The sequence below is a fragment of the Columba livia genome, chromosome 7, assembly GCF_036013475.1.
Source record: "Columba livia isolate bColLiv1 breed racing homer chromosome 7, bColLiv1.pat.W.v2, whole genome shotgun sequence".
Lineage (NCBI taxonomy): Eukaryota > Metazoa > Chordata > Aves > Columbiformes > Columbidae > Columba > Columba livia.
Window position 1 is genome coordinate 15,783,092 of NC_088608.1, and position 26,104 is coordinate 15,809,195.

The 26,104-nt window shown below is 48.2% G+C and overlaps 1 protein-coding gene and 1 long non-coding RNA gene across 3 annotated transcripts in view; both read left to right on the forward strand.

Moving 5' to 3' along the window:
• The window catches only part of IGFBP2 (insulin like growth factor binding protein 2), an 87,586-nt gene that overhangs the window by 26,380 nt on the left and 35,102 nt on the right, over positions 1 to 26,104 (forward strand). The window lies entirely within an intron of this gene.
• Positions 474 to 26,098, forward strand: LOC110360156 (uncharacterized). The gene is made up of 3 exons (XR_010474015.1): positions 474 to 14,704; positions 15,319 to 15,400; positions 16,700 to 26,098. It is a non-coding gene; the product is annotated as an uncharacterized LOC110360156 (long non-coding RNA).

Sequence of the window (26,104 nt, forward strand, 5' to 3'; positions counted from 1 at the left end):
GAGAGCCGTGCACCGAGGACGGGGCACCGAAAGCCCAGCGCTGCATGCTAGAGGCCGGGTGCCGCGCACCGGGACCGGGCGTCTGCCACCAGGTGCAGGGCACTGTGCGCCGGGCTTCGGATGCTGGGGACAGCGCATTGTGCACTGCGCACCGGGCACTACGGACCCGAGCGCCGGACACGGGATACCGGGCACCGGGCGGGCTTGGAGGGCAGTGGCGGGGCAGCGAGGCACCGGCGCGTCCAGGGGACAAAGGGATCCTAAAGAGTGTCCTAAAGGGGATTCTCCCGGGGCAGAGGGACCCCTCTGGAGGGCAGGGAAGGGGGATCCATGCGGGAGAGTGCAGCGTGGGACAAAGAGGGCAGAAAGGAGTGGCGGGGGGAGGAAGGGGAGGATTGCATCCCTGGGAGTGTGGGGAAAAAAGGAGATTTTGAAGGTGCTGCTGTCCCCGGGGGTAAAGCGTGAGTTTTCCTTGGCATGGGGCAGGAACCCCAAGGGTGGGGTCCAGTGTGTGTGGGGGGATGTGGGGATTGCCTTATGGGGTCAGAGTGGAGGTTGGGGTCCTCTAGAGAAGAAAACCCATGGGGGCAGATAAGTGTGAAGTTTTGGGAGATACAGCTGAGGAGGAGTCCTTCGAGGAGCAGAAGGAGGTGGAAGCGCAGGTTTGGGTTTGGTGGGGGAGTAAAAGCACCCTGGAGGGTGACGGCTGCCCCAAGGACATGGGAGAGGCCTTGTGGAAGGACTGTGTACTACCTGGGAAGGGGGCTAGCTGGTGGGCTCCGGGCGGGGGCCCTGCTGTGTGGGGATCCCCTTCCCTACGGCTGCTTTCCCAGCAGAGCCCATCTTGGAGCTGGGGTAGCAGCTACCGTGGGGGTCCTGGCCCCCTCTGACTCCCCCCGGCTCAGGCACTGGGTGCCAGGGAAAAAGGAGCATCCCCCGAGGACACAGCCCCGAGTACGGGGGCGCCAACAGGCTCCTGACCTGTTGCTGCGATTGCTGTGGGAGGCTCCTGGGGATGCCGATACAGCAGAGCTTGGTTTTAATAATGCCTCCTGTCCCTTGTGATCAGCTGCAAGCTCTTTCCTTTCCGTGGGATGTTGAAAATTTCCGAATCGAGCCTGGGAGTAGAAACCAGCATTTTCTCCTTTGAAATCACCCCTACTTGACTTATGCCTCCTTGCTGGTTTTGCCTCTCTGTCTGTGACTGGGTCTCTGACCCTGTTTGCCTAACTAGTTCAGCAGCACGACTTAGAATTCCCTCCCTTCCCTATTGCTGAGGCTTTATTTAAAAGCACTCCTGACCTGGGCTGTACCTCTCAGCTTTGCTCCCCTGGAGGACGGGCGTGCAGCCGGGTACCTGCCCACACTGCTCTGGGTACCGGCACATGCTGCTCCAGGTACTGGAAGACACTGCTCCAGGTACAAGCAGATGCTGCTGCAGGTACCGGTGGACATTGCTCTGCTCGTGGGGAGACATGTGGAGAGGGGGGCGAAGAAACACTGGCAGCAGGGAAAACTTTTGCACCTTGCAGGCTGCTGCCTTCCTGTAGCCAGGCTGTGACTCCTGCGGTCCCTGCTCCTGTGCCCCCGCCTGTCCCCCCTCTTTTGCCCAGCTGTGAAAGGCTGAGAGAGCCGAGAGTCTGGAGAACACGTTGATGTGAAATCTTGCTTGACTACAGAATATGAGTGTCAAGGGAGTGAGTTTTACACTCTCCAGAAGAAGCCAAGGGCATTTAGATTTAAGGAATCTGGTGCTGACTTCCTGGCTTATGCTTTTACAAGAAGTTGGGGGGGGCAGGGGGGAGACTTGCAGTGATGGGTTGAGAAGTGATTTTCTGAGTTAATGCTGAAATTTTTTTCTTTTATGGACTTTATTTCAGAATTTTTATGTTACCTCACTGGGTTATTTTGCTTAATTTTATTATCCTTATTCCTTTACAATGCATGTGATTTCCTTGACCCTATCTCTGTGTAACACAAACACAGGCAAATAACACAGTTTAAGGACACTTTAATGAACGTGGTGCTCTGTGATGTCCACAGGGGTGAATAATAAAATAACTGGCACATCCTTAACCAGCGTTATGTGAAACATGCAGCTGGAATATTCACACAGTCAAGCGTATCTTGGCAGAGGAGCTTGGACATCCAGAAAAGGGTTTGCTCTCTTCAGATTACAAAACTTTTAACAGGTTGTTGTAGCCATTAGGAAAAACAAACAAATAAAGGAAACAAAACAAAATAAACCCAAAACAAACAAAAAAAACCAAAAACAAACCTACAACCAAAACCAAGACATGAATTTGCCAGCTTCACTTGATACTCCTCTGCTCAGATTCACATCCTTGCTTCCCTTTGCAGCATGCCTGCAAAACATATACGAGGGTTTGCTTTTCTTTTAAAGCAGTGACAAGGAAAGCAGTCTGGCACTTGAAGAGCAGGGATTGGAATTCCCTTTCAAATGCTGATGTCAAGCTAGTTTCATGAGTACCCTGAGAGCAGGTTTTTGCCTGCAAAAGGCAGGTGTTGAGGCTTTTTAATTTTTTTAAGTGCTTAAAGGTATTTGCCCTTTTTCCCCTTTACAGTTTGAAAAGGCTCCTTTGGCTGATTCAGGGCTGGAATGCAGAGCTCGTGCTATTCCTAAATTAAGAGGCTGGCAAGTTTTTTTGTCCCTGATGAGAGGCAGAAGGATTGCCCAAATGAAACAAGGAATAAAACTCTGCAAATTCTCCTGCTGTGGCTGCAGCATTGTTTAGTCTTCTACTTAGGTCTGCAAAGCCAATCCTGAAATGGTTGTAGGCGGAAAGTAACATAAACCACCACGTAGCTAGGAAGCAAGGGATGTTGCTCATTGCACAAGAGGCTTTGGGTATTTTGAAGATGTTGGGAATGTTGGAACAGAATAGCAGCAGTCTGTGGAAATCATGCTGAGAACCCCCAGGGAGGTGAGTGCACGAACTCCCACCGACGGTGGGAGTGAGACGAAGGCTCAGCACCTCCAGGGATCAGGGCCTCTGAAATAGTTTCAGTGCCACCGGACCACACTCTTTTACAGTTTATTTCAGGTCATTGCTTAACAAACTTTACGTACTGCTGACTGGAACCGCCTGAACTGGGGACAGAAGGTTGTTATTGTGCGTTGAAGCTCGCACAGAGTTCATGCCAGCCTGGAGTGTGTTTATTCTCTCAGCACCTCAGCGACATCGGCACGCTGTTTTGCAGATGGACTAAATGATGTGCCTGAGGTCCACTGGGACACACAGAGCAGCAAGGACTGTCTGTACATCATGTTAGCAGTTTGTGTCCTGGCAGATAATGTCCCACTCCCCAGTAGCCATCTTCTCATCAGGCAGGTTTGGGGTGGCCCAGGACCGAATGAGTCCTGGAGATCCAATGTGCATTGAGAGGCGTTTCAGGTACCATTGGGGTCTCGTAACCTCTCCAAGTCTCAGCTGGAGGGTGGAGATGCTGCCTTCTGCTTTGACCATCATGAACTGCAATCAGGGGCTTGTGTGGTCTTGTCCAGCTCTCAGTGCACCATCCCTCTCCCTTCCTTCTGCTGGGTTTAGCTGTCACCTTGTGTCAGAGTAGGCTGGTTCAGGAATTAATCCTTCAGAAAGCTAGCCCCAGGAAACAAGGCAATGGTTTTCTGTCAGATCAAGGTGCAGCAGGGCGACAGTGCTGCTGCAAGGTGGGAACTTGTGCTAGGAGGTGGAGCAGGGCAGATCTGAGTGATGCCAGCAACTGTCCTAAACTCTCTTGCCTGAGGTGTGAGAATAGCTGAAGAACATTTATTTACTGCTAATGGAGAGAAGGTCCTAGGGATAAAACTTGTTCCACTCTGAAAAAATGCTCTTGAGCCATTGTTCAAAGCTGACCAGTTAAGGGATTTTTTTTTCCCCTTTTGCCAGCGCAGTTCAGTCAGGTTTTTGTAGTATTTCTTTATTTTGTGGTGGGGTATTTGTACTAATTCAGTGGGATGTGCCTCTGAACCCACTGCTAAATATTGAGTTCTGCTTTGGAAACTCGCTTTTTTCTTAAAACAAATGTGTTTTTTTAGTCTGTGCCAGTGCAAGATAATCTTTCCAAATGGAAAGATAGCTGTGCAAAGAATGTAGCCCCAGGCAAACTTGAACTTGCAGGGCTGGAGCTGCCTCATTCACCTAGTCAGAGACTCCACTTTGAACTCCCACCATATGAAAACAGCGTCAAAATAGTTAACTGTTAAAAACGCAGCTTATTTTAGCATCCAACTAAAATCCTTATTTGGGTAGCCCAAAATGCCACACATCCTTCCTTATGGGTCAAATGTCAAAACCTCCATTTCCCCTTGGCAGGCAGCAGCTAAAAGACAAGTTTAATGTATTGCTCCAAACACAGACGACTCTGAGGCTGGAGGTAGCATAATGTAAGTGGAATTTTAACAGCAACTTGAAAATCATGCCAGTAATGCTATTGAGTGCATTTTTCACATCCACTGAATTGCCAGGAAGACTTCTGCTTTTCTCCTGCTTTTATAAAGAAATGAAGCATCCATCATGATCTGCCATGTGCATGTGTGGATCTGTCCTTCTGCCCGCACAACTTCTGACCCTGTCAGTCAGGGTGGCCAGATCTAGCACAGCAGTGGAGGTCCTGAAGGCACCGTGTTGCTAAAAAGTGGGCGAGGGGTAGAGGAGAGCCAGGCTGAGTGTCCCCTTGTCCTCTGTTAGATGCCTTTTGGGGCAGAAGCCCACGAGCAAGAGGGAGGTTAGTTAAGAGTGCTGCAACCAGGTGTTCAGCCTAGGTTATGCAAGCTTGAACATTACTAGGCACCAGAGATGCTGACTGCAAGAACCAAATCCACAAGGGCGTGTTAATATGTCCACATCTACTACAGCAGCTCTGCTCAGGCTAAACTGAATATCTGCAGAGCTCCTTGCATTGGAAGAAATTATTATAAGTGTAATGCAATTAATAACAGCTCTAAGGATGATACGTGAATGAAAAAAGCCCACAGAGCTCATCTGTCCTTGCTGCCTCTGGGGCTTTGCCAGTAGGTGCACCAGGTGTCCGGGCTCCTTCATGGCAGCTGTGTCTGGTCAAGAGCTAACCAGGTCAGGCCATGAGCTGGCTGTCATTGTTAAGCATTAAGACAATAAATAACACCTTGTGGAGCAGCTTCTTGAAAATAACGCTACGCCCTGCCCCAGTCTCACTTGAGTTTGCTGTGATGCTTGTATGAAAATGGTGATTTAGAGGGAGGGGGAAGCCTGGGAAGATTTCGAGGCTCTGGCCCAAAGGAGAAATGTGTTTTCATGCTATCCCTTGGCAAATGACTTGTTTCCTTCTTGCCCTTTGCAGTTGTTTCCTTTCCCCTGAGTTTCAGGATCATACTCGCTGAGCATGGTGTTTGTCAAGGGAACAGCAAGAAGCCCTGTCTGTGAGAAAGTCCATGTCGTTTGTTTTATCCACATCCAGGAATTGAGCTGAGGTAAACAATTCAGGAGGCAAAACAGTGAAAACTGGAATGCAAGAGGTGTGTTTGTGTATGGCTCTGTGCTAGACCTGGCTGCAGTAATTTATCTGCCCGATGAGCAGCTGTCACTGTTACCCACAAACACAGCTGGGTTTGTGAAGACAGGGTTTCATCCTGCCAGTCAGTAGCACTCCTGTACCTGCTTCTCCTGGTCATGTGTTCAGCACTGGTGACCTTGGAGAATCAGCAATTTCCTTGGTGGATTTTTTGCATTTCTGTTCGGATTGGGCAATTCCAGCTTTCCGAGCATGGTCATGGCTGCCTTCCCTGCTGGGGCTCTGATTCCTTCAGGGAGGGTCTTTTGGTTTAAGCAGACAAAGAGGAAGGTCAAGGTAAAAGGTAAAGATGATTTCAAAGCCCTTCTGTTACAGGAGGAGGGCTGAGCTTGGTGGTGTACTGAGTTTCCAGGTGTAAGAATTTCTGGTTTCTTTCCTTGACTCGGCACAATATGTAACGCCAATCCAGTGACTGTTTAGCAAACCCCTTCCGTATCAGAGGGATGCAAACCCATGGTCATTATGTGCACATCCAGTATTGCTTCTACCCAGCATCACCCCTGGATCTTCCTTAGGGAGGTGCTGCCTAAATCAGTGCATGTGTGACCACTTTTGAGGGTGTCCTTTAGCAGCACATATCTAACATGTTTGGCTTGGCTTTCCAACGTGTCCTTGCTGTTTGCATCTTCCAGAAGAAGGAGGTTTGTAGTGTCCATGTCTGCCTGGGGGAGTTGTGTTGTAGGTGTCCCTTTGCTGTGTGCCAAGCAACAACATGCTGCTTCATGGGTGCCGAGTGTGCTATGGGATTTGGAGGCTCACCACGGTGCATGATCCTGTTGTGGACTCAGGAGAGAAGGAAAAATCCTTGCTAGGGGTCGTAACATTTTGTGCAGATTCTTTTCCGCTGCCTTTTCATCCCTGCTGAGCTGATCTCGTGACAGTTGTGCCCCATTCTCTCCCTGTTCTACTGCATATCCTCATGGTCCATCATACAGGTCTTGGTCCTTGTCTGGAAACTGGGTAGGCTATTATAGGGAGTTAACCCAACCAAATCTTCACTTTTTGGGAAAAATGAGTTTTCTGCCAGTTCAGCAGATTGCAAATGCTGTCCTATTATTATTTCCACAAAGATAAGCTACCTTCAGCAAATGTGGTCTACTTTGACTTCAGTAAAGCATCTGACACAGTCTCCCACAGCATCCTTGCTGCTAAACTGAGGAAGTGTGGTTTGGATGATCGGGTAGTGAGGTGGACTGCAAACTGGCTGAAGGAAAGAAGCCAGAGGGTTGTGGTCAATGGGGCAGAGTCTAGTTGGAGGCCTGTATCTAGTGGAGTGCCTCAGGGGTCCAGTACTGGGACCAGTACTATTCAATATATTCATCAACAACTTGGATGAGGGACTAGAGTGCACTGTCAGCAAGTTTGCTGATGACACCAAGCTGGGAGGAGTGGTTGGCACGCCAGAAGGCTGTGCTGCCATCCAGCCAGACCTGGACAGGCTGGAGAGTTGGGCGGAGAAAAATGTAGTGAAATATAACAAATGCAAGTGTAGAGTCTTGCATCTGGGCAAGAACAACCCCAGGTTCCAGTATAAGATGAGGAATGACCTATTAGAGAGTAGTGTAGGGGAAAGGGACCCGGGGGTCCTGGTGGACAGCAGAATGACCATGAGCCAGCACTGTGCCCTTGTGGCCAGGAAGGCCAAGAGCATCTCCCATATGAGGAAAGGCTGAGGGAGCTGGGTCTCTTTAGTTTGGAGAAGAGGAGACTGAGGGGTGACCTTATTAATATTTATAAATATGTAAAGGGTGAGCGTCACGAGGATGGAGCCAGGCTCTTCTCAGTGACAACAATAGGACAAGGGTCAATGGGTACAAACTGGAATACAGGAGTTTCTACTTAAATATGAGAAGAAACTTCTCAGTGAGGGTGACAGACACTGCAACAGGCTGCCCAGGGGGATTGTGGAGTCTCCTTCTCTGGAGACATTCAAAACCCACCTGGACACATTCCTGTGTAGCCTCATCTGGGTGTTCCTGCTCCAGCAGGGGGGTTGAACTAGATGATCTTTTGAAGTCCCTCCCAGTCCCTAACATTCTGTGATTCTGTGACCGAACTGTCGACTGAAAAATCTTTACCCACCTTCAGCAGTCACTGCCAACAAGCTGGGAGGTGTTTCTCATTCATGAACTGGCCACGTGTGACCTCATTAAACATACGAGTTGACATCAAATTACAAGTGAACATGATGTGGTGGTTATCCTGTGCAAAGGCCTAAGAGAAAGGGTTAGTGCACAGTTACCAAAGCTTTGCTGCAGCTGAGCATTTGACAGCTCGTTGTAACTGCATTATTGATTGTCTTCTCTTCAGTGTTCTGTCTCTCATGTAATTTAGCTAGATACCAGGAGAAAATAAAGTCTCCTGCTGCATCAGCTTATGGTAGAAATAAATTGTTTTAGAAAGGAAAGGGTCAGTAATCACGTGCCTTTCTTATGGACTGGAATACTGGGAAACATCAGGTCACTTTTATAAGCCTTGAACTATCCTTTGACATTGCAGCTTTTATTCTGAAGAAAGCTGCACTGTGCCTCTTGGCTGGTAAGGGAACAAGTTCACTGCCTGGTGCTCTCTGTAGTCAAAGATCCCATTAATTCTGCCGGCTGTGAGGAATGATTTCTTGGTATTTCATTCTGGACTGTAATTGAGAGTGACACAAAGCACTGGTGGGAATTGGACCGTGTTTAAATCTCTGCTTTTCTTTACAATTTCTGCAGATAAACCAGCTTAGGTGGGATGAGGGGTTTTCTAATGCTCTGCCCTTGAAATTAATAATGCCTCCAACACCTTACTGGCTGGAGGTGACTTTGGAGAGGAGTTTTTGTGCCTCCTTGCAGCTTGTCCTTGTAGCCAGGTGATGCAGGATACCTACAACAGTGATATGCTGTTGCAGTCACTTGCATGGAGTTGTCTATGGGAGAGTCCTGTAGTCCAATAACGTAGAGAAAAATCATGAAGCCTTGCCCAGTATTTTGGCTTGAGACCACAGCAAGATTTCCCTGAAGGATCTTGCCTTTCAGACTTCAGACAGGGCAGCATATTCACAGCTCTTCTGGCTAGTTGTGGAAGACCAAGTCCATGCTAATGGACTTCTCTTGGCTTGCTGAGGAGGTTGTTTGATAACCCTCGCACATTTTCCTCTTGCTGTTTTCAAACTGGAAAAGGGTGGGCACCTGATGCCACATCCCAAGAGTTCTTGCTGTTCAGTCTGTGGGAAGTGGTGGATGCAGTGAGTTTTTGAAGGCATTTCTGTGGTTTTGAATGTCCTCCAAGACCTTTTTGGTACCTCCAAAGATCAGGTGTGTGTCCCTCAGTGACCTGTTGCCTATAGCGTAGGGAGTGCCCTGTAGTTCAGAAGTCCCAAATTTTCCTCTTGAGGGGACCACAACAGGTCCTGCCTGACCCCAGTGAAGGCAGAAGATAAGAATCAGTGAAACTGTCCAGAATTTGGCCATTTTTCATCTGGAAAGTTGCTTGTGGGTCATTTTTTGTTTGAATCCAGGAGGTTTTGTCTGTGGAGTTCGGTGTGCTGTTCATCTGTGAGCTGAACTGTTGGGGAGACACAGGGTTTGCGACTGGCGTGATGGCAGCCCTCCCACGCAGCTCATGTGGAAATGCTCGTTTCCTGTGGCTTTCAGCAGGCGAGTGGTTCATCTCCATCTGGTGCTGTTTCATCTGGCACTTCAAAACTAAGCAGAAAGGGGAGGGGAACTGAGTGTGGGGCTCCATCCTCCTGTGCTGTTGGAGTCCAGAGCTGGTGCAGGGGCTCTGCCCTTTAGCCCGGGCGGGGATGTGGAGCTGCCAAGACTGTGGATAATCCAAGGTGACTGGCTTGGAGGCTCCCTAGGATGCCTGGATTGTGTCCTCTGGGTCCTGGCTGCTGGGAGAGTTTGGTATGGAGGTTGTAGGGTCAGGGTGGATGGCCACCATGGTGTTTCTGTTAGTAGTGAGGCTAACTCAAGAACCCCAGGGCTTTCCATAGTTGTTTTTTGTTTTTCCTGGTCATCCTTGCTCACCCTACAGTGCCTCTGCTGAAGACAAACTCCAGTACACTGGTCAATTATGTGTTGCTTCTTAGGGACTCCTGTCAGGGGTGCTACAAATCTCCGTGGTAGTTACTTTGCTCTTCTAGGTTTACAGCTGAACAAGCATGAGGAAAATACTGAGTGACAACACTATAATTAATCTTACCACTGCTTTCTGAAGGCTGGAATACCTGCTCCAGGCTCCATCCCAGGCTCTGGCAAGACACCTCCTAGTCCAGCTGGTCAAGGACAACACTGTCATGGTGGAACCTTCTCCCTGTCTCCACTATCCAGCTCCAAGAGCATTTTTTTCTCTACCATAGTGCCCACCACTAACCAAGGACCATGAGTTTGATACATCCCTCATATGTAGACAGCATTCTTGCTTCTGAACATTGTATGAACTAAATTGATGTAATGGCAGGGAAGTCACTGCAGCACCATTCTGATCTGACTGTGGTGTGAATGGACAGGTAAATCATCTGCCATGATGGAAACTGGGTTGAGGAGGCCTAAAGCATTGGGTATCCCTGGAAGGGGAGCTTTTCCTTTGGCCATGGTGAGCAGTGCTTTTCCATGGCTTGTGCAGGTGGTTTTGGGAGGATTTTGTTTAGACTGTTAAAAATCCAGGTTGTTATAGGCAGTCCATTACACAGGACATTCGGGGTAAATCTGGGTTTCTATTGGTGTTCAGGGAATATGATCATTCCTGGGACTGGGTGCTGAGACAGTGCCAGAGGTACTACTTACAGGCTAACCCTCTAACCTATCACTGAATTTAAAGAGGAATCCAGAATTGGGGGAGAAAAACTAGACTATGGCAAAATAGTACCTTCTTACACAATAGGTCATCTCCCTGTGGGTATTCTGACTCATTTTGTTGTTGTTGATTTTAGTGACTAAAGTAAGTTTATTCCATACTTCTTTTCCCTGCCAGGCCCCACAGATCCTGTAACCCCCAGCTTGAAGGAGTGAGACAGATTCCATTAATTCTTTTGCATTATTGAGGGATTTTGGTTGATGAGATTTTTGCCTGGAATTTGTCTGTGGAGGAGCCCGGCTTCCCACTGCCTGCAGATGGGACCTGGAAAGCTCAGCCTCCTAGCTGGGTGGTGGGAATACAACTTCTGACATCTCCAGGACAAATTTGGTACCCTACTCCCTTCAGAGCACCTGTCACTGAGAGCATGGCCAAGGCTGGGCAGGTGTAAACAGTTAGTCTGCAGAGCTTTGAATAATGCTGACTGCCTGTTTTGGGCTGATTTTGGAGATCTAGACCTCTGTGCACATGACTGGGGCATACTTGGTCTGGGGGCACTGGGAGGAATTTGGCATGGAGCCCTCTGATGCAACTGTCTTGTTTAGTAAAACTTGGGCTGTGGGTGTTGGTGTGAGGAAATAACAACATCCACTTTGGTTTCTGCAGTCTCTGTCCCGGGGGCTGGCTGGATGTTGCAGGAGGCCGCAGGAATCCTGCTCGTGACCACAGCCAGATTAATGTCCATTTTGGCAGCTTTTCAAGAGTGAGGAATTTGGCCACTTTCACAATAATGGCTAGAAATTCCACATGAATTAATTAGTTTTATTACAGGACGTGTCCTTCCTGTTCCTCCAGGGCTCCCTGGAACACTGAACTCATTTCATGAAGAAATGAAAATAGTCCTAAAAATAAGAACTGGTATCCCAAGCCTTTGTGAGGAAGCTCGCAGAGTATACCGACATCCTCCACCAAATGTGCTTCCCAAGCTGTGGCTTTTGGCCAGATGAGATCTAAACTCAAGTTTAGATCAGTTGCAGCCATTAAAACCCCCCAGCTTGTTCCTCAAGGGTGTCTTCTCTCAGCCTCTTGGCCCCTGTTCAGCTTAAGCCATTCATCTGGGCTTCTTAATTACTCCCACAGTTTCAGTTTGATGGTGTGTTCAGATCTGACTCTTGGATGTTGCACAGTGGAGGCTGCATACCTTCAGCCTTCTGTGTCCATGGGGTGGGTTTCCATAGCCCTTGTCCTGCCTTGCAAGGACACCATTTGCTTCTGTGGTAGTAAAGTGCTTGGAAATACTCTTGGGAAAGGGTGCTCTGCATTTGAATTTTGGTCAAGGGCATGCCATAAAAATGTCAGTATGGGACTTTGGAAAGGTCAGCTTGAGAGTAGTCAGAATAAGGTTAGATTGAGTAAATATTTTGGGAGCCCAGAGCTGATAACTTTCCCTTGCTTACATTTGTGGGGAGTCAGCCTGTAGAAGCTTACTGCCTCTCACGTGGCTTTTTAAACAAAGGTTGTCCATGGACTCAGTGTACTTCTGTTTTAATCCCATTTTAGAAGAGCTGATGTCTTGAGCTTCATGTGCTGCTAAGAGGCAACTGTGCAAAAGACACGCTGTTTGCCAGTTGTTCCAGTGTTTGCTTTAAGATTACTTCAGATACTTATGTTTGGAAAGGGGGTTCTCCGTTTGAGTCTAAGCCCTACTTTCTGCTCAGCCCCACCTTTGTGGAGCAAAGCTTGACTTGTTTGCTTTTTTCCCCCTCTTGTTTTGGATGAAGTGAGTTCAACATGAGAAAACTGACCAGAGAGGTGGGAAAGTTCCTGCAGGTCCTACTGAATAGAATGTGGTTCAGCTGGTGCTCAGCCCTCCTCAGAAATGTGACCCCCACCCTACAGGAGATTAAGGCCAGCTAAACTGACAAAGGGCCGCAACACAATTTTTTCTGCATTAACAACATATGCCTGATAGAAGAGTATAAAATGATATTGCAGACATAAATTTCTTCTAAAGTCAGATAGTTGGAAAGCTTCTGTCTTTCTAGTAATGTTTGTTATTGATTTCAGTCATTGCTTTCTTCCAATTTTCTGTTTATTCTGTCCTTTTATCAGGCTGGTTTCAAGGATTTGTTACCTTAACCCCTGGCCATTAGGCTGGTCCCGCGCATGCTGAAACCACCCTTTGCAGATTCAGACCATGCTGAAAATGCTTGGGCAGTGCAGATATAACCAGGCAGGAGACCAGCCTGGCCAAAGTCCGTCAAGCACATAATCCTGTCTTAGATGGTAACCAGTGGTACACAAATTGGGAATTTATGAAAGGAGTATGCAGTGAGCCCTGGAAGGTAGGAACAGTGCTGTGGAAACCCATCATGCTGCTGATGCTGCTCAGGTCATGATGTCATGGATTTCCAATGCATAGCCCAGTCTGCCAGATGCTGACAGAGGTACCTGCTTCATTGTGTGAGCTGCCCTCCTGACTTCTAGCAGTGCGGCTTCAGGCACCGGGGGTGGCAAGCACACCATTGTCTGCATACATCTCTGCAGTGTCTTGAGGCTTTGGGGTAGGAAGATCTCCATGTACGAGGTCAATCTGGGGTTGCTGTTAACAAATACAGTTTGTCACTTGTTCCCATGTACTGCCTCACGCGTCTGGGAGCAGCAGCCGTGGCGAGAAGGAAGGTCCCATCACTTGGGCTGTGCTCAGTGGAAGCACAGCCCTGCCCCCAGGTCTGTTTTTTTCCTGAGTTACATGCTGAGAGAGTTCAGCCTCTGGGTGGTGGTTGTCAGCAGTGTCCTGTTCCTTGGAACTGATGTGCCCGAGCACAGCTGAAATGGCCCAGCTGACCTAAAAACCTGCTTATGATTGAAATGCAGCGGCCCCCTATAAATATTTAACTGAGTCTGTGTTTGTGGGGTTTTCTTCTTTTTTCTTCCCCCCACCCCCCATTTCTTCTCTTTTATTGTGCCTACCTATGTAGAGAGGGTAGTCAACTGAATGTATACCCCCTCCATGGCATCCTGTGATGAAGCTGCATTTTTGGCACTTAAATTATGCATCTTACTTGTCCCCTGTCATCAGTACCCACGTTCAAGGTTGACACTGAGCTCCGTGTCACATGTGTGAACGCTCCTGTGGGTGTCTTTACAACTCACTGCGGGTGGCCCGGTGCCATGAACATTACATCCTGAGAAACTCTGCCGAGTCTGCAGTACGGTTTTGCAGTTCTTCTCTTGAAATGGTGGACTCCCATCAGATTTAGGAAACTGTTTTAATGGGCAGAGTTCCCAAAATTTTGTCTGTGAAAGAGCTGTGAATGGGTGGGACTTCAGGCTCTGTGGCAGAAAGTGTCTGCAAAGCAAGACTGCTATTAGTGCGGTAACACGATGAAGAAGATACCTCTGTGAGCGGCTGGCAGACCAGGCTGTGCTTTGGAAACCCCTGAAATTGAGGGCTGAGTGGTGCCAGCAGCGTGTCCTGAGCAGGGCTCACTGCCTGATGCCAATACCTGGGGCTTGTTGTGAAAGATGTGCAGTCTGCCCTGCACTGGAATAACCCTGAGCCTGGTTGCTGTCTTCTCTCTCCAACCATGGAAGCATACACGGTGCCTGGAGGACATGCAGTCACAGCCTGGCAGGGACTGGGACATGGGAGACCAGGTACTGTCACCTTGATGGAGCTGGGGGGTTTGGCTAGGGCTGCTAGCTTCATTGCAGGAGCAATGCCATGGGGTAGGGTCACACCATTGCAGCTCAGTGAGGAGCAAATGCAACTTCCTCATTGTGACCGTGGTGAACAGCTGCATTTTGGAGCCAGAGGCATGGCGTTGGTTCGCTCCGAACCTGGCCTCGTGCAGCATGGGGCTAGTGCAGTGCCATTGTGTCCTGGCTTGTGTGGCATGGGGAGAACTGGGCTTTGGTGGTGTCAGCTGGTTAGTCAGACCTCGAGCAGTCTTAGGCCAGGCTTACAGGCTTGCACTTTTTCCAGCTAGAAACATGTATCTGTTTTAAGGCAGCCAGGGCACAGAGTAGGCAAGACTGAACCTCCCTGAAAGCTTTGTAACTCCCCAAGGAGCTGGCTCAGGGACAGGTCTTAGACACCAAAATTTGGGCAAACATATGTTGCAGTGCTGCCTGGAGACTTCTGTCCAGGGTCTTTCCTGTAGAGAGACATACCCGGGAAGCAGAAATAGCAAGCAACTAAACGTCATGGTTACATCCCTGCCCTCTGAAAAGAGCTCCCTATTTTCTTTTGGCTGCGAAAATTAACTTCTCTTTTTTCCTCCCGGAGCAGGCGAGCTGGCTCCAGGCGGCCGTGCCCTCGTGGCGGATGCGCAGGACAGTCCAGGTCAGGCTGAAAGGAAAACTCTCCTACTGGGGGCTTTTCACTGTTGTGTTCCTTTCTAAATAAAATGTGCAGGGCTTTTTGTGAAGGCCAAGATACAGGTCTGTAGCTAGAATAGGGTAAGACTGGCCTCATTTGGGAGCTCGTCTGGGTTTTGAGCTGTTCACTTCTCTCCTGTATCCCCTGAGCTGTGTGGGATGGAGGCTGGCATCCGGCTTTTTGTTATTCTTGTAATTTATCTCGTCCCTCCCCAAACGTACATCTCCTGCCCTCAGGGACAGACTGGCCATGGGCACCTGTGTTTGGCCTCTATTTGGTACCATGGAAAGCCCCACCTGGAAGTCGAGGAAACTGAGGCAGGTACCACTGGGTGTATTGTTCTTGGGGATACTTATCCTTTGGTCCTGTAAGACCCAGTGATGGGATTGTAATCTCAGGAGAACAGGTTTCTTAACTGGACAGCTTGCTACTTGCTCCAGTGATGAACACTACAGAAACCATAATGGTGCCATGTGTCACCTAGTTTGAAGATGCCAGGCTAAGGAAAACACTGAAAAGGGCCCAATGCAAAATCCCCTGGAACTTTTTGGAGTTTATGTTAATATTCTTTCCAACAGCAGAAGCCTGGACTTTTGTGGGATGAGAGCCCAATGGATAAGGAATGATCCAGCAGCTGCTGAATCCAGGAGAAGTCAAGAGGTTGGTCTTCATTTGCAGAAGGTTTTTGAGGGCCCTCTGGGACTTCCTTGGTGCCGAGAAGAAAATACGCACCATTATACCCATGCTGACCACATGCATTCAGGCCATGGTGTTCATCCCAGTCCCTCTTACCTTCTTCCTTTGCTGCTGTTTTTTTCCCCTAGAGCCCTGTACATTTTTACCATTTTATTTTTTTTTGATCAGCAGGTTAATTTTTTTCCTGCTCTAAAGTGCTGTGCTCTCTTTCTTCCTCTTGTTTTCTCTTGCTGCATTTCTGCCAGCCTCACCTTCCCTCCCCATGCTTGCTCTCAGATTTACTTGGCGTATTTTCAGCAAGGTTCCAGCAGGCTTATTTGGACCTGTCTGGCTTGATGAAGACCTGCTGAAACCCGCCGTTGCAGCAGAGAGGGCAACCGTCAGGGGTATCCTGCCGGGGTGGGAGGGTCAGGTGTAGGGCTCTGCGTGAGCACGTCTGGGAGCTGTGGAGGTGAGACGCTCTGGGCTTGGGATATGATGAAGTTCACATGTTGGTTCCTGCTTGGGGCTGATAATTTTGGTTTGGTTGCCAAACCATTAAAAAAAAAAAAAGCAAAATCTATAAGGTTTTATTCAGGTCACACTGAAATATTGGCATTTTCTTCTTGGGAGCACAAAGCAACCTCAAAACAAGCTTGCAAAGGGAGAGCAGCAAAAAGAGTTTACCATTTGATGTGTTTGGGGAAGAGCCTGGAAGAGCACAGTGACCCTGTTTGGCTTAGTGAACCTTTTCAGCAGCAGCTGCAGGAGCCCCAGGATCTCTGGCTCAGCAGGTGTGGAAGAGTTTAGTCCTAAATGGCTGGGCTCTTGCTGGGTTGTGTTTTCATTGCCGATTTCTGAAATTGTGCCATTAACATACCTCCTTGGTGGAACTACTCGTATGCAGGCTCACCTCCACCCAGCTGTCCCCAGTACTGACTACAGTCTTCTGTTTCTTTTGCTCCTAAAAGGGCCAAAAAGAAACCTTGGGTTTGACCATAAGCAGATCATTTTAACTTGGTTGCTGTTATTGTAGTGATCAAACCCAAACAAAACCCAAACCTGAAACATTTTCTGTATGTCCAGTTTTATTTCCTTTTATCCAGGTCATCAGCCAAACCAAAAGGCCCCAAAGAGACCCCAGATGTTCGCTCTGTCCTGTTTTTCATGCAAACCCACAGTTGCTTTATAAAAACGTGTGCAAGAATTTGAACTACTTTGGGGTTTTCCTATTCACTCTCCTTCTCACAGGCATTTGGAGAGAGCTTCTCTTTTCTGTTGCAGCTGTGCTGAGATGTTACAGTCCTGGCGCTCTCCCTCCAGGATGGGGTAAGGAAGAGGCCATCAAGACATTACGGAGAGTGTAGTGTGACACTGAACCCATGAGGCCCTTGGAGGTGCTGGAGCAAAGCCCTACAATGATGTTTTCCTGAGGGACTCATTGACCCTCTGGATGGGGTAAATGTCTGCATCTGTAGCCACCCCCTTTCGCCCCTCCTGCAAACTGAATGGGGCTTTCCTGGAAGCTCATCCCGAAGCTAGGGCTGGTGGCTTGCTGTCACGTGAAGCAGTGCAAATCCAGGGTCTGGACCGTGCTTGGACGGGTGCTCATCCAGTTTCAGAGGGTAGGGGAGCAACTCTGCAAGGGAAGTTTTCCCAGGTTTCAGCAAGTCAAGTGACCATCAGGGCATGCGGGCTGAGAAGGCAGCGGACCTTCATCTCTTAGCTCCTCTTTTCTGGTTACCTGTAGTGCTGTCTCTTCAACACGCAAATTCCTCTCTGCTTTGCATTACCCATAATTCAAACCAGTGCAAATTGCTTTCCTTCACCACTGCTATCTGTTTTCTGACTTAGCGTTTCTGCTGTTGTTGAGTTTTGGCCTTCACCCTTTGGGGGCTGGCACCCACTGAACCCAGCTGAGAATGTGGCCCTTTGTGCTGGAGCTGTTTGCAGGAGCCGGGGAGCTTTGCCTTCCCCGCTGCGAGCCGTTTTGGCTGGCGAATGTGTGTCCTTTTCTGGTGGGGAGGGATTTAGGGGTGAGGGGGAGGTGAGAGCGCTTCTTGTGCTGGAAGAAAAATGATGAATGACTCTCTTGTGCTTCTGAACAAAACCAGGAAATTGGGGGGGGGGGGGGAAAAAGCAAAAAAGGAGGAAATGAGAAACAGTAAAGAGGCCTCCCCCACCTTCATATAAGCAATCACTCCACAGCATCTGCAGCCCAGTAAAAGGGCCGTTCCCAGGAGACCTCGCACTCACCGGCCACACAGATCTCCGTTATTGCAAAGGAGCCTGGGGCTTGCACCCCCACCTCCCCTGTGCTGGCACCCCAAACAGCATAACCAGGGCAGACCAAAGCTCGGTTTCTGTGGCCATCGGTACCAGAGGTGCATATGTCCAACTTGGCTGGGGGGCCATGGTCTGGATCCGGCCTGAGGACATGGTTGCTTTGCTGTTGAACCACCCGGAGCACTCGATACGGTGTTTTGCTGGCACGCTGCTTGCAGCGTCACGTTACAGCCGTGCAGACGATGCGATACTCTATCTGGTGTGAAATCTGCTGGAGCAGAGTCACCCCTCCTGCCCTCTTCCCCTGAACTGTTTTGGATGCATTAGATATAGCAGGGATGAGTGCAGAGCAGGTCACTGGGTATTGTGGTTTGTGTCTGATTTTAAGCATCCTCAGAATGGACTTAATGTCTCGAGAAACCCTGTCGTAAGTTATTTAGTTAAAATGATGCAGGAATACACAACTCTGGTGGCACTGGAGGTGGTGGCACTTCAGCACGAGCCGTGGCTTATGAGGTCTCCATGCAGAGCGTGGTCCAACAAAGCTCTGCTGAGGCTTGTTCTCGCATAGCCACATCCACCTCTATCCCTGCAAGGTGTTCAAGGCAGGTGGCTCAGTCTGAAGAAGCTCCTTCACTATTAAAAACTGTATCTGGTAGAGACTTTAACAAGCCAAACACTTCTTCGGTGTAACCTCACTGGTGTTACTGGTATACTCATTGTGTAAGGGGCTCATCAGCTATGGGAAAACTATTCCTGAATGTTGCTTTAAAACCATTACATAGGTTTTGAAAGTAGAGACACTGTGAGGGGAGCAACTCTCACTCACTTTCAGCTGGAGTTGACTTAAGCAGCTGAGAATCCTCATCATGCTGGCCCAAACACCAGCTGCTAATTTGGTTCTATCTTTTATCTCTCTTTTGTCTCCATCAAGTCCCACCTGAGTTTAAATGTTAGGTGGGGACAAGCAGAGAGCCTGGCTGTTTCTCCTTCTCAGGCTGAGCCTGCAGAGGAGCTCTTCTTTGCCTGTATGTAGGTGTTAGGTGGGGTTTGCCAACTGTTGTCCTTTGTGGTGAGGATGATCATATGGCATTTGAGTCCTGTTTGGGGATTTTCAGTGTCAGGGCTCTGTAGGAGAATTGTTAGTAACAGTATTAGTGCAGGTACTGTGGATGCTCTATACTGCTTTTATTTCTTGTATTCAGAGAGTATATTTTCAACCAGACTTCAGTGCTTCTGTGACCCTATTCTCATTCTTGTGAATCCAGAGGGTATAATGCATCTCTGAAAGATACATTTGCTGTCCTGTGTGAGCATAAGGAGAGTTTCCTCTCATGAAAAGTTCAGTCTAAATCAGCACCTTGGATATTTGCAGTTGCTTTGAAGTTCCCACCAATCACCTTGTGAGCAGAAGGGGCTCCTCATCCTGTTTCACAAATGCAGTGTCCTCAATATGTAACTCTGCTTGGTATGTTCCCAAAGGACCTACCTTTTGAGGGGCTGGGGACAGGGATGGCTGGACTTGTGGAAGGGGCTGCGAGTGCTCACATGGAGGAAAAACAGAAACACCCTAGTTGCAGAGGAGGTACAGACACCATGCTGTTGTGGGAGAAGACAAGGAGTAAAATGAGGTTGTATCCTTGCAAAGTGGTATCTTCAGTTTTTCCCTAATTAGTTAATGGTGGTGTTGGAGGCAATGCTAGGGATTTGGGCTGTTCAGCTGAGCTCAAGAGGAAAAGTAACATTGCTCTTGAGTTGAGAGCAGCTCCCAGGGTTGTTCAGTCTCTAGAGGGAAGTGCCAAGATGGACAGTATTGCAAAAAGTCTCAGGTCTTCTTTCCACAACCCACAGGGTAGTGCCAGCAGTGCCCACAGGAGCCTGGTGAGGAGTGTCTGGTCCCTGAAGGAGGGCACCTTACAATTTCCCCCATGCCTCCTTTTGGGTTTATACCAGTGATGCTTTTAAAGCAGGGTCCTTGGGTGGCCTCGGAGGGGGATATGCTGAGCCAGCAGTTGCTGCTGCTGGATCAGACCCTGGGCAGGTATGTGAAGTTTTGGGGAAGCTCTGGAGCATCACAGCCTCCTCTGCTGGCCACCCCTGTGTGAGTGGGACCTTTCACTCTTATTTGTGCTGGCACAAACGGGCAGTATTTGAGCCTGGTGAATTTACTTTCTCTGGAAGTGACTTGATTGGAAACCCCGGATGACTGCTGCAATTTTGGTCCCAAGCCCTTCAAATTAGCTGGGTCCTCTCAAAGGGAGAGAAATCTCTGCACTTGTCTTTCTTGGGAAAGGCTCCTGAGGGAAGTCTGACTCCTCTGTGGTTTATGTAACACCATGCTGAGGTGTCTGTGTGTCCTGACGTCTTACTAATTTGCCAGGGATGATTTTTTGGGGTTATTTTTAACAGATGCATTGTGCAACTAATGGGCTTTTTATTGGTGGCAAACAAGCTGAGCCAGGCAGGAATGCTGCTGAGGTTAGGTGGGCAGACTTATCTCTCAGTGCTGTAGAAATAACTTGTTCAGTTTTTGCCTTTAAAAAAAAACAGGGAGAGAGAAGACCTATGTTTCTCCTGTAGCCTGATGTTACTACTCCCCTGTGGAAGCAGCGGCAGAGTGGCTGAGGTGCACGCACTGCATCTCATGGCCTGATTTTTGTGTCTAAAGTTACTCTCTTGCTGGGAGGTAATGGCTTTGCCCAGCGTAGCCGGGTTGTGCAGGGCCCATCGTGCCCTGGTATGAACAGCTGCTCCCTGCAAAGCTGTGGGATGCTCGGGGCTAAATGCAGGGAGCTGGTGAGTCTTGATGAAGGCTGTGGAAACTGGTGTTTCTTATCATACTTCTTGCTTGATAAGCTCAAAACTGGCTGTGGACACATAGCATTACAAAACATTTTCACAACCGTTCTGGGACATGAGCAAGGTCGTATCAGAAACCAGTACAATTAAGGGAAATGTGGGTACTGCTGCAGAGTGTGTGGCAGCTGCCTTGAGCGTGCCTAGGGGTGCTCAGTGTCTGAGCCCCGTGGGGCTGAGGCTGGGGCAGCTCCCCGTTTGGTGCAAGCCCCAGTGCCCCAGGCTCAGCCCCTGTCCCTGCAGAGTGTGTGCCACCACCGTCCAGCCTACACTCAAGTGAAAAGTATCAAACTTCAGCAGCCAAGAAAAGAGTGCTGACCTATTTTGGACACTTATTTATATTCAAGTTGCTTCTCTCTGTCTCTGTGAAAAAGTTTTTGTGACTCCAGTACTTTTAAAAAGGTTTTCCCCCTCCCATAGCTTTTGTTTTTAAGACGATATAATCTTAGGCTAACATCTGCATTTTTCAGTATTCAGAATAAATGTCGTATTATTTCTTTTAGTTTTCTTGCTGAAACAACACTTTTACAGAGCAAAGCCTGCTTGGTAATACAGAGAAGCCTTTGGTTGTATTGTCTCAATTTTTACAGGTCCTCTTTTTATTTAAGGTCTTTGCTACAATCCAAAGCATTCAGACCAAAAGAGGAAAAAAAGTTGAAAATGTGTCACTGCTGTCTCTGACATGAGCCGCAATGAAAAGTCATCTCGTGTGGAGTCACAAAAATTCTGGAAAGCTGTTGTTTTTAGTTTCTGGGTTTTTTGTCACTAACTGACTGTCTGTTGCTTTGCTGAGATCTTGATCTTCTCCTGGGAGGTCTTATCGGTGAAAATGGTGGGCTGATGGTCATGGTGCTTTTGTTTGTTTGTTTTTGTTTTCTTTTTTTTAAAGTTTTTGTTGTTGTTTGTTTGCTTTTTTTTGGGGGGGGGGGGAGGTGTTTTTCAGCTAGCTATTGTCTGAAGTTTATATGCTGCAGTTCAGAGTTAACTTCTGATGTCTTTTAGATGGAAACTGTAGTGTCTATGACAGAATTGTATCATTGGAATAATAATGAAATTTGAACTGGTCTCTCAGTGCTGCTGTGTGCATTGACATTAGCTGGATACTTGTTACCCTGCATATTTTAGGACTTTCATTTATTACTGTGAACAGTAGGAATGTAATTTAGGCACTTAACCACCAGGAAAAAGAAAGGCAAATGCTGAGGGTATGGTATCCATGTGAATGAGTGACGGTTGTTATAGTCCATTGTATTCCGTGATTTTTCTTACTTTAAGGTATGAGCTTGATGCAGTGACATGGCAGTTGTAAACAACATCTGTCCTGAGCACAAGGAATTTCCCTGGAGCTGACTTTAACTGCCCCTGGCTGGCAACTTTAGCAGAGCTGGGGATGGAGAGCACTTTGAGGAACACATACCCTATGCATCATATATCAGGTCTGAAGCCTCAGTTTTCCTATACTGGAAGAACATGAAGAAATTTTTTTTTTCTTTTTCCTTGAGTCCCTTAGAATTCAGTCCCTTGTGGTTTTGCTTAGTTGTCTTCACGGTGCTGTTGGTGTTGTGTACACGTGTGTTGGCTCCACACTTTACAAACCAGAATGTCATCTGGGAAAACTTTTGATAAAGTTACTGGGGAACACTTTTAGTTTCTGGGTTGTTGGTTTCTTGGAGAGGTTTGGATCCAAATGTGAGCACTGGGTGTTCTTCTTTCCCTGTATGGCTGCCACCATATTTGCCTCTAAGTAGGAAGACTGATTAAATTACAGTGCATCTCTGTTAATGTGCATGTATGGCAGTTCCCTTAAGTTTCATATGAGGGGTTTTGTTTTTTTTTTTTTTCCTGTGGTGAGTAATCATGCTCATACATCTAGAGGGTTGAGGAAAGAGCAGTGCACAGCAATTGCTAGATATGCATTTCAAAATTCCCCATGGAAGACTGTCTAATTAGATTTAATGAGCTGGCTCTTGAGCATGCACGTGCGTGTGTGCTTTTCACCACCTCTCTCTAGCTAACAGGATCAGAAGCGCTCATGTGTGAGTACGTGGGAGAGATGTTTTTGTACTTGCAGAGTGCAGGATTGAAGCAGACTTTTACCTGCGTTTCTCATGTCTGTGCTGTAATAAGAGACTTCCATCGTGGAGGTGGAGCATTTGGTAATGCAGGTGGTAAATTGGAAGTGAGGTTTGCTGTGGTTTCAGCTGCTTAGGTGAGCAGGGATGGGAGCAGAGAATCTTTGATAGCTGATATTCCACCCTCCATAACACACTCCCAAGACCCGTTGGTGTGGGGGGCAGCAGAGATACAGTAGGTCATAGGACCTGTGCCACTGAGCTACTAGAGGTCTTAAGGTTTCCCACCCCTCCATTGCTGGTGACAGCCCTGAGTTGTGTAATCTGGCGTTTTTGCAGGGGTCACAGCTATGGGTCAGTGCTCTGTTTCCAGGAAGGACCAGTCTGGGTAGAGAGCTGTGCTGAGAGGGTGGCCATTTTAATGAGGGATTTCTCTTTGTGTTTTTGCTTTTTTTTTATTAATTAACCTTTGTTTTCTGTCAAGAAAGCTGTCCCCAGGCACAACTTAGTGAGGCAAACATGCTTGGACAAAGGGAGCATTAAGCTTGCACAGAGGGAGGGGAGAGGGTTACACCTCTAATTACTTTGTGTGCATGTAATTTTTTTTTTCTTTTCTTTCCCCTCTGGTGACTGATGGGTCTTGAAAGGACTTGCCGAGGTTGCTGTGTGACTCACCAGGGCAGAGCGTGTTCTGGGCTGAAGCTGCGGGCTGTCTGGGCCCCGATGACGAGGGCAGGCAATGCCCTTGTGCTGCTGTTGCTCACGCCTGAGTCAGCGCTTGTGCAGCACGGCTGCTCCCAAGCTGGGGGCCAGGCTGTGGGTTTTGCTGCTCGTGCCGTGGCTGAGCTGAACGGGAGGATGGAGAGGTTTGGTTCTGCCATGTGAGCACTCTCTTGAGTGGGGTGGTTTGGAAGCACCTGGAATGGCATCTTTTGGTAGCAGTGTACCTTTGTGGGTGCTCAGAGCCATCCTGAGCAGATGATCTGAAGCGTGGAGCTGCAAAACTGTATCTGCCAACCAAGGGCAAGAGAAGGAGACAGTCCTGGACCCCTGCATCTCTACCCTTAAATAGGGACACAAGCAGAGAAAAAGGGATCGGTGCTCTCCCACTCTTCTAATTAACAGCAGACTCCAAACCACCCAACCTACTATCTTGTCTCTTTCTCTGTCTTCATGCCTGGCTCTGGAGCTCATGATAGACACGCAGGCGCTCCTGAACAAAATGAGACCTGGTTTTGGCTGGGAGGAAGTTAGGGCTCATGATGTTCATGTGGGAAGCAAGAAGAGGGAGGAAGGGAAAATAGGGTGGAGGTGGAAAATCGTGAATAAGCTGTTGTTCAGGGAAGAGGAAGAGAAACTGAGGATGCCCAGGAGAGGGGAGAAGGAACTTGTGGAGTGGGCTGCAGTCCTGGCCCTGAAGCCAGTGGGTTAGGAGGGGTTGGCAGGGAGTTGGGGATCTGGTTTTAGGCAAGCAGTGTAAAATATGGTGTGGAGTTCAAGGAGGGAAGCTCCAAAGCCAGTGGGCTTGGGTCCTAAAGAAGCCACTGGAGGGAATGCATTTTAGCCTGTTTTCTGTGAAGGTTTTCCCTTTCCCACTAATTTTTGGATCCATTGACCAACTCCCTGCAGGTGGCTTGGTGCAGAGGACTGACCAATGATTTCCTTCCTAAAAGTCTGGTGAAAATCACAGGCCAGGTAGAGGAGGAAGGGCCTTGCTAATACCTGCTTGGAGAAGAAGGCAGTAATGTGGGTTCAACTACTCTATTAGACATCAGGGCATCTACGTGGGTGCTAGTGGCCAAGAAGCACTCATGGGTCGCACTGCTCCTGAGGTGGCTTGCTCTCCCTTTGGTTAAACAATGCACTTTCTGCACTAGAATCATAAAATCATTTAGGTTGGAAAAGGTCCTTGAGATCACTGAGTGCAACCATAAACCTAACACTGCAAAGTCTACCATGTTCCTAAATGCCACATCTACTTGTCTTTTAAATACCTGTAGGGATGGTGACTCAACCACTTCCCTGGGCAGCCTTATCTGATACTTGACAACCCTTGCAGTGAATAAATTTTTCCTAACATCCAATCGAAACCTCCCTGATGCAATTTGAGGCTGTTTCCTCTTGTTTTACCACTTTTTTGGAGAAGAGACCAACCCCCACCTCGCTACAACCTCCTTTCAGGTAGCTATAGAGAGGGATAAGATCTTCCCTCAGTTCAGGAGTGGCTTCCACCCCCTTCTTCTACCTTCCAGTTTCCTGTTCTCACCAGGTGAAATATTTCAGACACAGTCTCCTGGTCTTTTGGGGACTGCTGCCTTTGAGGAAGGGTCATTTTGGCTGTTGTTGAGAGGATACTGTCAGCCCCGGAAGTTTGGAGTGGCTATTGGTCCTGCAGGGTATGAACACCGTCCTGTGCATCTCAGTTGGCCCTGATAGGAGACAGGATCCAGGGCAAAAATGGGCCTTTGTTCTGTGTCTGTTTGGCTACTTTTTGGGTTGTCTTGGAATATAGCGAGAACAGTATGTCTTGGAGGCAATGTGGCCAGAAGAGATTCTTGCAGAGTTAGGTTTTGCATATGGAAAAAGCCTAGCCCTGCCATGGCAGCTGGGAAATGCAGGGGATGGGGCCCTTCCTCAAGCTAGGTGGTTCAAGGTTTGTGTCCTATAGCTTGAGAGATTGGGCTTTTCCACTTCTGGGCATGCCACTCAAAAACTCGAGTTTTTAACTATTGGGACTTTTTTTTTTTCCCTGCTTTTCCAGCCTTCCCTTCTTCATTTCACCAATTCCCCTTTCCTGCTCGGAGGTGATCCCATACTTTAATAAAGCTCAGTGTTTCTGAGAAAATACTTGTCAGTGGATTTCCCCCCTGCATCCTCCTATGAATATCTCTTACATTGGGTTCATTAATGAAAAATTGTCTCTAGCAAAAGGGAATGAACATGTTTGCCATTTCAAGCAAATTTCTAGTCTAGCTGGGGTGGGGAGATCTGTCTCCAGTGTTGCCTCTTTGGTTCCCTCAGGTCTTCTCTGCTGATGGAAGATCAGTTGCATCTTACAGCTTGCAACAGGGTTATAAACTCTTTCTTTGAAAAACAAAAAACAAACAAACCAAAAAAAACCTAACCCACACCCTCCCAACTGTCTGGAGTTCTTTTGTGAAGTGGAGCTGAGGGACTGCAGCAAACTACCTCTTTTGCAGGAATCCCTTTTGGCTTGAAAGGAATTATTCATGTAGTTATGCAATCCATGTTGAATTTTAAATTTGTCAGAGTTTTCCCCTGCCCCCTCCCTTCTGTCCACCAGCCCAACTTGGCTCCTGCGGAGTCTCTTCATCGACTGACAGGCTTTAGAAAGAGTCCTAATGTGTAAGTGCAGTCCTGGTCCTGCAGCCCTCCGTGCTCCAAGATCTTTGCTTGCAGCAAGTGGCTGTGGTGCAGAATGTGAGTCTAGAATCTCTCCCAGTTTAAGGTTACC